Consider the following 12135-nt stretch of genomic DNA (forward strand, 5'->3'; position numbering starts at 1 on the left):
ATCTTCTTCTCTTGTGACTGGGCAGGAAGATGGGAAACCTGCATGTACATGTGTACGTTTGAAATTTAAAATTTCCCAGATAGTAATTGTGCTTACAATGTGCTACCAATCGTCACCATATTCTGTACAAAGTCTGTGATGTGCATTACTATTTCCTACCACTTAGGGGCAGCATTTACAATCAGCAGGACAGCAGGGAGCTCAATGCCCTTTAAAAACAGTATTCTGCTGAAAGGACTGCATCATCTTCTCTTTGTAAGCAGAAAATAATGAAGGCTAAAACAATTAGGTTTGAAAACTTACTGAGACCCAGAAATGCACATGAACAAGCCAAAGTAATCTCTTGAGAAAGTTTTTTTTTCCCTCCTTCATGTTAAATTACATTTTAACTTGCCTATGTTAAAACAGGCAAGCGTCCAGGGAGATGATCAACTACTGCTCATTCAGGCCCTCTCTGGAACTGACAAGGAGATGATGAACTAAACATCCAAAGGCAGGCTAAGCCGCTGTCCTCAGAGCCACTCAACAAGCTCCACGAAACTCCGCAACTTTAAACTGAGCCTCACTGAGTGAGTCAGTACGGCCTGCCATCTGCTCCACACACAGTGGAATCTTTTTTTCGATTTGGCCTTGAGAAAGCAACCTTGCTTAAGCGAAAACAAAGTAAGACCTAAACAAAGGGGCTGGTTTATTCTCTCTTGTTTCCTCAGCTCAAGATGGGAGAGCTGGCATGAAAGGGCAGCTTTAGTGACTCGGCAACATTTTTACAGCTGCTTTCACCCCAACAGAATTAACCGGATTTGCATACGACTAACAGGACTGATCCCATCAAATGTATAACTCGATCACGCTAAGGTCCAGTTTTAATCCAGGACACTCTCAGATGGATGCCGCTGAGACTAAATGCATAAATCCATCAGGAAATGACACTGTAAAGGGCTAATGGCGGTGATTTTTCAAAAAGCCTGTCAAAACTCAAAATAATCAAAAGGCGCTCAATAGTAAGACACCATTAGGTTCTGCTTAATTACGGAGCATACAAGGTTAGGAGGAGAAAGGAATCTAGGCAACTCAGGTGGAACTTCCCTCCCTCTTTGGAATTTGCCCTGAGACTGTGCTCCAGAAAGATACAAATACCATCAGCTCAGCAGCAAAAGCCCACAAGGAGACTTCAAGGACTGTCGGCTGAACCGTCAGCCCCCTACCACCAACAGAGCTTTCCTGCGGTAAACCAGAACACAGCTCAGCATGCCCGCGAATGCCACCGAGGAAGGGCAACCTGGCAAGAACTGTTTGTGAACCTGGGACCCTGTTCCCCCTCTTTCACATCTCTTAACTACTACTCATGTGGCTGTTAGGGAGACAAGTCTCTTACAATAAAGATCTTTGGAAATTCTTACTTATATTATTAAGCCTCCACTCCATCAGTTCAGCAGCAGGTTTTTTTTTGTAAAAACATTTGATTAGTTTTAATTTCGTTAACATCAAGTGCATACAACCTCCCCAGCCAACTCCAAACCTGGGTTTTCAAAGGCCTCCAGAAGTAAAATCACATTGCCCTGGTACAGGTACAATGTCAGAAAAACCTGACCATGTCACAAGCAGCATTCTGTTCCTTGAACAAACTGTAACTGCTTAATGTTAAACAACCTTGGATAAACACATCTGCTAAATAAATCATAAGAAATAAAATGTGTACAAGATACGCAAAATCTCTCATAACATCAGAATGTTACATTTCCGAAAATTGTCCATGTGGATTTTTGTCCAGTATAGTTACTGACATTAATTAACTGCTCTAGAGGTAGCCCATGCTTGCAGAGACAAAGAACAGTGTAAATACTATACCAACCAATACCAGACAAACTGGTTTTAATCTTTTGAAATTATTTTGCCAACAAACAATACGGAATCAAACAACACCCACCAGGACCTTATTGCTCCTATCCAGTCAGAACAGTAGCCAATCCACCACATTGATGGTATCGTGCTGTGAATAATTATTGGTTTAAAATATTCAACAAATGCTGGAGAAATTTCAAAATCTTCATTGCCGAATCGAATTACAGTTCTGTTTTTGTTGGTTGCCAGGAAACAAACTCAATAAATATAAATGTCCTGAGATCATTCTTTTATGCTCCCACTCAGCTGCAGTTGTTTGGGTCTTGTGGAATCATGTGCTTTTAGAACAGTTGCCCTTGGTAGTCAAATTATTTTCCCTATTTATAACCCTAGGGGCATAACCGCCATACTGAACAAGCACATATGCAACACTTTCCATCCTGAAGAATATCACAAGGCTGGAGAAGGTTGTCAAAGCAGGACTCTACCACAAACACGGCTTTGTGTGAATGCCGACCAGGTGAAATTTGTGAAAATCAATCACTTCACTTAGAGCTAAGCTCTGCCATTTTTCATTTGTGTGCCCACGCAAAACTAAAACCCACCAGCAGCAAGTGTGTTATGAAAGCAGTGGTATAGCTGTCTGTGTTAATGTATGGGATGGCGAATTCGAATTCAACAGAGGAGCTTGAATGCACACAGAACAAAGCGATTACATAATTGAGGAGAATTATGAGCGCCGTTTTCATGTTCAGAATATGTCTTATTATGCTAACATGATTATACCTGTCAGATGCAACAATGTAGTGAGCAGAGATGCTTTTCCAGCAAAGGATTAATATGTTACACAGAGCTAGAAAGAAACAGCCAAGCTGTAGTTTCACTCTTATTAGACAGGCACCTGTTGAGATGGATTTCAAATACAAAAATGTCTGTGCCAAATAATTCTCAAAGGAAGCCTAGTGTTTATACAACTCCATGCGGGGGTTTGGCTAGCCCCTGGCAGATTTTGAGTTCTGTTTTTAATAAATTAAATGGTGCCAATAATATTTGAGAGCAGCACTGTCCAATTTGTAGAAATCAAAGACAGGGAGTGGGCCTTTGTAAGTCTTTAATTTACCACCTCAGAGTGATTCTATCCGGAGAAGATGCAAACCAAAGAAGAGACTAGCTGAACAAGGAAAAAATGAAAATGAGGGGGAAAAAAAGGCTGTACAAGACATCCTTCCTTTGCTCAATAAATCTATGAGATGGCTTTTCCATAAAGGTTATGGAATTAACCTTCAAAAAGAAAAAAAATCTGAAAATAGCCAGAATAGTTTACAAATCCTAGAAAACACTAATGTTTTGATTAGTCACCGATTTGTGCACTGCACTTGGAAAAACAGAACCATTAAGCAAACAATAAAACGATAGATAATAATCACATGACCTGTGTTTACAGTATGATGAATTAATCTCTTCAAGGGTGGCAGCAGTAGACAACCTATTGTTGTTGGTAATGCATTAGGCTGTAACTGCAGTGCATAGAACATTAAGAGAGGCCTTTCTGTCTGTCTAGCCTTTTTAGTAAGAGACTACCTTCAGAAATATTTGCAAGGGCTTACCACTAAAGCCCGAGACTCCTGAATCCATCAATTCTGATGTCCCATTGTCCCTCCAGTTTCTCACAGCCAATACCTTTGATGTACAAGCTGGAACAGTGTCCATTTGTGCTTAAAATGCTTGTGCTTTACAGCTCGGGAACTCACTGTATTTTTTAACATTTAGCATCGGTGCCCTGGAGTTCTCAATAATCTTTCCCTTTCACATCAGCAGTTAACATCTAGAGCAGTGTGCAACGAAGGAGGTTCTACTAACATGTTCACGAGAGAATTTGAATCCCACATCCTTTTAATGTCAAATGAGTCACCAAGCCAGCTGGTGACTGCAAAGAACAAACAAAAATCTTGTTTTGTGAAAAGTAATTTCGTATTCCATTAATTGACATCACATCCACTTGCAAACTCCAAAAATCCATGGTTTCATTCAACAGCCTGGTGCACAGGCTGAAAAGTTGCACCCTTGGAAAATTACACTGAGCTTGCATTTATTTTATAAATTATAAATTATTATATTGTTCCACTACTTTTCTTCTGTCAATTCCTTTGTTATATTTAATGCCGTCTGTTTCCTATAATCAAACTCTTAAAGAATGATTCAGATTCATCAGCGTCAGCTGAAATTTTTATTTAAATGAGGTATATCCAAGAACACAGGTGAGTTTGCTGATTAAATATCTAAATTTAAAAAAAGACCCATCTCCAATCTGCTCATGTTTATAGTTTTAAAAGCATTAGTTATTCCTTTTTTGTATGAAGAAGGAAACAAAAAAGTTCTTGTTGCTTTTGACAGGGAAATAAATTATTGAATTATGTTCTCGTCTAGTGATACTAACAGTTAACATTGTTAAATTACGCTTGTCATCAGACTATGCCCAATGTTTTTGATTTGTGGTTTCTAGAGTGACTTAAACTTTTAAAATGTCCCATTTATGCATTTATTATAGTGTAAGACTAACTTTTAACCCAGCATTGGATACTTTCAGCATTGGATACAAGGATACTGTATCCTTGTTGTTTTCCCTCTGTTTTCCATCATTTTCAAACTTTTTTTAATGAAATGCATATGATGTTTGGCAATTACAAAACAAAAAGTTTTATTTTCAGATTCTACTTTTTTCTCATTCAGGCACGAGATATATTTTTGCGCTTGTTATACTTTTGTTTGCCCACATTTGTTGCAATATTTTCCTCAATCCATGTACAGTATTTCTCATCCTTAGAACTAACCAAGCGCTGTTTTTTGGACTTGATTTTTTCAGAACAATTACTTGTTTAAAACACTGGCATTTTAACACAACTCAATCCATTTTCAAATTGCTTTTGCCAATTCAGGTCGCACAGAAGCCAGATCCTATCCCAGCAAGCAACAGGCCCAAAGCTTCTGGATGGGATGCCAGTCCATCGCTGGGCAGACACACTCACACAATGATCAATTTTTCCAGATGCCAATTGACCTACCAGTGTTTTTGGACTCTGGGAGGAAAATGGAGCATTTGGAGGAATAACGGTACTCCAAAATATTATTGAAATCTAACAGTGAGAGTTTAAAAGATATTTTTAAAGACAATACTCATGAATTGAACTATCACTTGTTACTAAATTGTCCAGTAGGAGATTTTCTACTGCTTTTGCTTTGAATGCGAAGAAAGACGTAGCAAACGTGTCTCTATTAAAAACTGCAAAAGTTCAAAAGTTGCAAAAAGTCAAAATATAACGTTGAAAAGAGTATGATGAAGCATTTAACAGCTTTAAAATTGATAGTGAAAACTCCATCAATATTTTAGCTGAATTCCCAATATATAAAACAAAGAAGTTTTAAGTACATTGAACGTTCAAGTACTTAATTTAATTAAGGGTTAAATTAAATGAGAGCCAAGCTTCTATTGAGACAATTAAGGTCAATAATGAGGATACTCCCTACTGCTGTACAAGTGAAGAAACATTTTGAGAAGTCTTGAGAACTTATATTCACATAGTGCTGAAACCTGCTCAGACCTGAACAAAAGCATAGAATTCTTGAAACCTCAGCAATTACCCCAACTGACTGCTCATTTAGATGCTTCTGATCCTCGCAGAACTTGAAAGCTGCTCTGTCCGGGGCAAATATGAAAATCTCTTGGACCCAACGACATTCTACTGCTGGCAGTATGCAATCTGGTTGACCCTTTAATATTAGATTCTAAATATTTTTCCATTCACAGACAACAAAAATCTGCTTTAATTTCTTTTCCTGTTAAAAAAAGGTAAAGATCCACTGGATCTAGTTTTGAAATAACATTTTTTGCAAATGTTATTTTGAGTCAAAATAAGACATACATGGGATAATACATTCTGATGAGATGGGCTTTTTGATTGGTTGGTTTTCTTCTAATGAAGCCCCCTTTTCTATTGATTAGTCCGAGACCCTTGTCAGTCTTGTGCTTTTCTTCTTTAGATGCAGAAAAGACATCTGATTGTTTAAACTGTTTGGATAAAGTAACCCATAAATGAATGTGGTTTGCACACTTTACCATACCCCCAAATCTTGTATTTAAACTGGGACTGCAAAATTGTGTAAGTTTAATCTTACCAGGGGATCTCAAAAAGGATAAAGAAAACTTTTACCATTGGCTTTCATTAGAACCACATTAAATAACCTTAATTCAGATCCACAAACTCTCAACACAATCTGGATGAAGTTTTTAAACTGACAACATTTACCTATATAGCTCACTTCCATTCATTTCTCTTTCTTGGTCAATTAAGTTTTGACTGAAATGTGAATGCCAAAGTTATTCGGGAATTCATATAGTTCTATAGTCTAATATAAATACCAGGACACAACAAATGTGCCAGTGTGCAAAAATAAAAAAATCGTACCAGTACAGCGTAAAGGTCAGTAATGTCAGGAAAAGGATTCCCATTCAGGTACATTCTACAGGGCTTTGCTTACTGAGGAATTACAATTTCTCCCCACTTCCCACTAGGGGCGGAGCGGGGGCACTATGGCTAAGGATCTGCGCCTGTGGCTGGAAGGCTCCGGTTCAAAAACTGTTTGGCCAATTAACTGCAAACTTTACAGGCACCAACAGAATGCATACTGTATATGTGCAAATGAGTTCTTTGCATAAACTAGCATGGCCACCTGACTACGATTTCTTTTTCTTCATTATGGATAAATGGCCCATAACACGAACTTGTGATTTTAGATAGATAGATAAGACTTTATTAATCCCGTAGGGAAATTGATGTGTTACAGCAGTCCAGCCCAAGACAAGCAAAAACAGACATCAGAATAGTTATAAAACAAAAGACAACAAAATAAATTAAAATACATAAAAAATAAATACATAGGTGTGTGCAAAATGTGATGATCATAGTCACTGTAAAAACAATAAAATATGTGCAAAATGTGCATAGGTTTATACAGTACAATGGAGCAAACATGCTGTCCATAGACGAGCAAATAAAGGGCTAACAGTCCTAGCCTAGGGCAGCGTTATACACCCTGACAGCCGCCGGGAGGAAAGACCAGTTTTGGCCAGTTAACTCCACACTTGGGAAGTATCAGTTAACTGAGTATATCATCATAATCTGACAAACACCGCTGTTTTATTTTGAAAACTGTTTTTGAAAGGGCTTTTGAAAACTCTGCCTCATGGCAAGTTCCATGAACAAGCAAAGCAGCTTCTGAATTTCACCTCACATGATGCTGTCAATTTTTCAGCTCACGGCGACTCATTAACTGCTTGGTGAGAAGCAGCCTCTTACACAAACTGCTCCTGTACAAATACTGTTTGACCGGTTTGACTTAATTTGGTAGCTGTCATTCTAGTGACAAATACAATTAACACTTGACATGTAATGCAATTAATAACGGTGAAATGGGGTTCCTAAGTGAGCCACATTGGCCTCCTGACCACCATTTTTTCAAACTGCTATTATACTGGGACCTTGACTTGGTGGGTTTAACTATAGTACCCCTGAAACAGAAATGCACCATTCAGCAATGCTTTATATATGCACACAGGTGATCTAGGTCCTCTTCTTCTAAAACATATCTGGCAGATTAAGTCCAAACATTGTAGATGTCATTGTACTGACAGTACAACCACAATACTGCCACCAGACCTTCATTTTGTCCTCAGAATTTAAACTACCACTGTCTCAGGAAACACTACACTGCCGAGCTGGAAACTGGCAGTTCTAATCACAAGAAAACCTGCTTCAGACTTGACCATACAAGATGAAGTGACAATTTTAATTCCTACAAAAAAGTCATCTTCCGCTTAGCAAAATGTACCACATCTTGTTAATTACTCTTCTTCAAAAACTGTTTGTCCTTTTTGATACCACAAGGCTTGGGAGGTATCATTTGTATTCCCCTTTAGGGTATATGTTTGGTCACACCTTTAAAGTAAGGGCGTAGGGATCCCATTCAAAACTGCAGTGTTATACTTTTAAATACTGTTTAAAAGTAGTCTAAAATAATCTTTTCAGCTTTAGGTCTTGGTTAGATCCTGATGCATTTGTTTCTTGGTGCTCTGTCAAGGAATTGTTAAACCAATTTGTTTTTCTGCCTTACAGTACAATTATTTCTAATATCATACGAAGAATGGACTTTATTTCAGCAAAAGCATTGGACATTTGGAAAAAAATTCAACCGCTATATATATTTAATGTCCTTGCATAGTAACTTATTTATGGTTTAGGGAATTGGGCAGTTGGCACTGCAGTACCAAGGGAGCTACCTTTTGGGGAAAAAAAATCTTTAGAACAACACTTTATGCATTTTAAACCTGCGCATAGAATCACTCCAAAACCATGCAGTGGGTTTCACATGGGGACTGCTTCAGACCCTCCCTCTGACAGATGTACTCAGTATGTCAAGGGCACCTCTACAAGTATGTTTTGGGAACGCCCAATAATAGAGAGCTTCTAGCTTTATGCAGCTGGTATACTGTCGGATCTGATGTAGCCATTCCAATGAGTCCCAGACTGGTCCTCCTCAGTAATGATTCCCAGACACTGGTCACCTTTCGTGTACAACATTATTTGCTGGCTGGTCTCATAGCAGATAATTTATTTTGCGGGGTGGGGTGAGGTCTCAGAACCCTTTATATTTCAGACAGTTGCACTCCTTTACAGATGTTACATTTTTAACTACTGTATTACACTTAAAAGTTTTTTTATGGCAGAGCTTTTCTTATATCCCTGTTTACTAATCAGTCAAAGACCATATGACATTATAGAAGCACTCTGTTCTTTAGATTGTTTGCAGTAAACTCAGATCTTGGACCTTAACTCAGATCCAAAATCTCTCTCAAACTGGAGAAAGGTCTTTTTTGACAATTTATTAATATACTTCATAAATTTCTCTAATTAAATTTGAATCCCCCTTTTTTAAACTTTCCTCTTTATGTTTTGATTCTTGTACATATTAAAGTATAATAGGGTAATAAAAGAATTGTAAAAAAATGTAGTTTAGCTTCTTTTATGGTCACTGTATAGCAGTTTTGAAAAATACATTCATAAAGAATTGTACATATGCTTTATTCTTTTAAAATCAAATGCTTGGAAAAAAATGAAATGAAAAAAAACAACAAATACAGCATTCATGCATCTGTCCAAGCCAAGAAATCCCAGGATATTTTAAAATATGCTTCCTTGGTTTTTGGAGGTGAATACGTTACAGTGTGCCAAAAAAAGAAAGTTTTTATAATCTGTTTTGTGTTCCAATATAGTTAACTAATCAGTGCAAAAACCACATCATATTATAGAAATGCTCTGTTCTTTAGATCGCAATGTGTAAAACCTGCCACAGGAAGATATGTTCATTTATCAGGTCCAACTACATTACTGAAGCCATCATCAGTAAAAACAATCAGTATTTAGATTCAGAGGTTCAATAATACAAAATTAGAGAAAAGTATAGGGGAGGACTAATTTCAGATCAGAGAGAGAGGATATGGCTGAAAACAATAACAAATTAAGAATGGTTATAAACGAGAGGCCATCCAGCCAATCTAGCGTGATTAGGAGCAGGAGCTCCAAAGGGGATGCCCACAACTGACACAATTCCCATTTTTTCCATTTATTTTTTTCCCCATTTAATTTAACTGCTACTTATTTACTTAAATTCAAAATTCACAGGAAGGTTTTAACAGATTTTTTAGGTCATTTTCATTTACAGAGCACCTTTTTCAGTCCCATTTTCCCAAACTTCAACGCGCACCCAGAAACAGGATCCACAAATAAATGCCATAAATTGATTTCAAACTGTTTGGCATTGGGCTAAGGGTGGATGGACACCTTCCGATCCTTTCTGAGGAAATTCTTCATGACTGCGCGGCTGGATTTCAGAATTTTAGGCCTCGTCATAGTGGGAGTCGTACAGTTTCAATGTGCCGCTCTTGGATTCCCAAATGAAAGCCGAGTCTGGTGGCAGGATTCTGGAATGCTGTCGGAATGAGGCGTTAATGAAGTTCCTCCCCGGGCTACTCCGTGAGCCCTCTGCACTTCCGATGCTTCGGCTCAGTGTCCTCAGTGGAGCCAATTGCTTCTTATCAGCGGCCAGACAACAGGAGAAATTGAGACTGCTCTGTTTCTGGAAATTAGGGAAAACTGGCAACTATAATAATAATAATAATAATAATTGCTTACACTTATATAGCGCTTTTCTGGACACTCCACTCAAAGCGCTTTACAGGTAACGGGGACTCCCCTCCACCACCACCAATGTGCAGCATCCACCTGGATGATGCAACGGCAGCCATAGTGCGCCAGAATGCTCACCACACATCAGCTATCAGTGGGGAGGAGAGCAGAGTAATGAAGCCAATTCATAGAGGGGGATTATTAGGAGGCCATGATTGGTAAGGGCCACTGGGAAATTTGGCCAGGACACCGGGGTTACACCCCTACTCTTTTCGAGAAATGCCCTGGGATTTTTAATGACCACAGAGAGTCAGGACCTCGATTTTACGTCTCATCCGAAGGACGGCGCCTGTTTACAGTATAGTGTCCCCATCACTATACTATACTATACTGGGGCATTAGGACCCAGTTAGGCCCCACTAACACCTCTTCCAGCAGCAACCTTAGTTTTTCCCAGTAGGTCTCCCATCCAGGTACTGACCAGGCTCACACCTGCTTAGCTTCAGTGGGTTGCCAGTTGTGAGTTGCAGGGTGATATGGCTGCTGGCGTATACCAACTATGTGGTATACATTGATCTAATGGTCTTCTAATTAAACACAGGACTCCGGGGAAAGGCAGCCCAGAAGAAGAAAATTAATATAATTGCATAAAAGAAAAAAAGCACAACCTGGAAGTACCGATATCTACACCAAAGAAGGAATGACTTTACAGACAGGTTCTGTTGCCAAGAAAAACAAAAGAAAGGAGGCCATTTGTCCCACCCAGCCTGTCTGGTAGTTAGCAGGCTCTCAGTCTCAGTCAGAAGAGCCCATCCTTGTATTACTAGAATAAAGTCATAGCATCAGCTACAACAACATGGCTTGGTAGCTTGGTCCTGACTCCCTCCACATATTTACATAAAGGCACTTTATGTAGGAGTACTACCTGTATTAGGTGATTTACATAGGAGTGCATATACAACTAGTGTCATCATTATTGTTGTTGTTGTTGTTTAATACTGTGGTTTTCACTCATCTTTAGGATGTATCATTACATAAGAATCTTTTCTGAGTGAAAAAATATAACAATATAACATCCTAAAGTATCACCCAGTCACTATCTGGAATAACAGAAGCACATTATTTCTTTCTAATCTAAGATTATTCTCTCTTATCCCAAAACTAATATTTACGCAGAACTCCAAGGGCGTACTGTAAAAAATTCTACTGACATTTCTGTCAAGATACAGGGAACATATTTTTATAAAATTTCCTCTGTCCCAAACTGCCCTTACGTTACTCAGTTTCGAGACTGTAACTCTATCAGCCTGTTGGGCACATTAAAATTGCAGCCTCCAGTCTCAAGATAAGCTGCCCTGGAACATGGAGCATGCTTTCAGAGTGAACTCTAAATCTCCGAGACAGCACACTTACATTTTCAATTACAGCTGGGGAATCACTAACCTCAGGCTTCTGTCAAGGTTACACAATGTGGATTTCACACCGACACGTGACCTCACCCCCACCACTAAAAAAAACAAAACATCTAGCAAGGAGGACTGTAATGCATCCAGTCCTAGCTGAAATTCTCCATGCACATTAAAATAACTGGCCCAATGCTAACGTTTCTTATACGCAGGACATTTAAAAATCAATATAGTGATCATTTTTTTTCCTGATGCTGTTGCTTTTCATAGGAAATATGTTTTGATAGCCTTCCTGTAGCCAGGTCAGATGTTTTATAGGCACTATTACTGCTGACGAGATGCTGTGTGTGCAGCCAGAAAAACATCCGACAGTTTCAAAAACACTTGATCATAGTTTTGTTTTCATAACTAAATAAATTAGCCCAGAAGCAGTCCTTCAGCGAGCTAGTTATTCCTCTAGGCATTCTTTGATGCCATCAAGTGGTCTCCCCAATAAGCATTCAAATGAGCCTTTATCATTCAAATCCGCTGAAATGCACTGCCTAAGCAGAATTTCCTATGCTTACTTTCCCCACGGGGACAAAGCTATGTGTACATACTGTGTGACACAAACCATTTCCCTATTCAAATGAGAATTTCAAGGACAG

The 12135-nt window shown here is 38.7% G+C and overlaps 1 protein-coding gene across 3 annotated transcripts in view; it reads right to left on the reverse strand.

Moving 5' to 3' along the window:
- The window catches only part of fam171a1 (family with sequence similarity 171 member A1), a 61070-nt gene that overhangs the window by 8639 nt on the left and 40296 nt on the right, over positions 1 to 12135 (reverse strand). The gene's annotated exons all lie outside the window — the stretch shown is intronic.

This window comes from Atractosteus spatula, chromosome 12, assembly GCF_055471065.1.
Source record: "Atractosteus spatula isolate fAtrSpa1 chromosome 12, fAtrSpa1.hap1, whole genome shotgun sequence".
In the NCBI taxonomy this organism is placed as follows: domain Eukaryota; kingdom Metazoa; phylum Chordata; class Actinopteri; order Semionotiformes; family Lepisosteidae; genus Atractosteus; species Atractosteus spatula.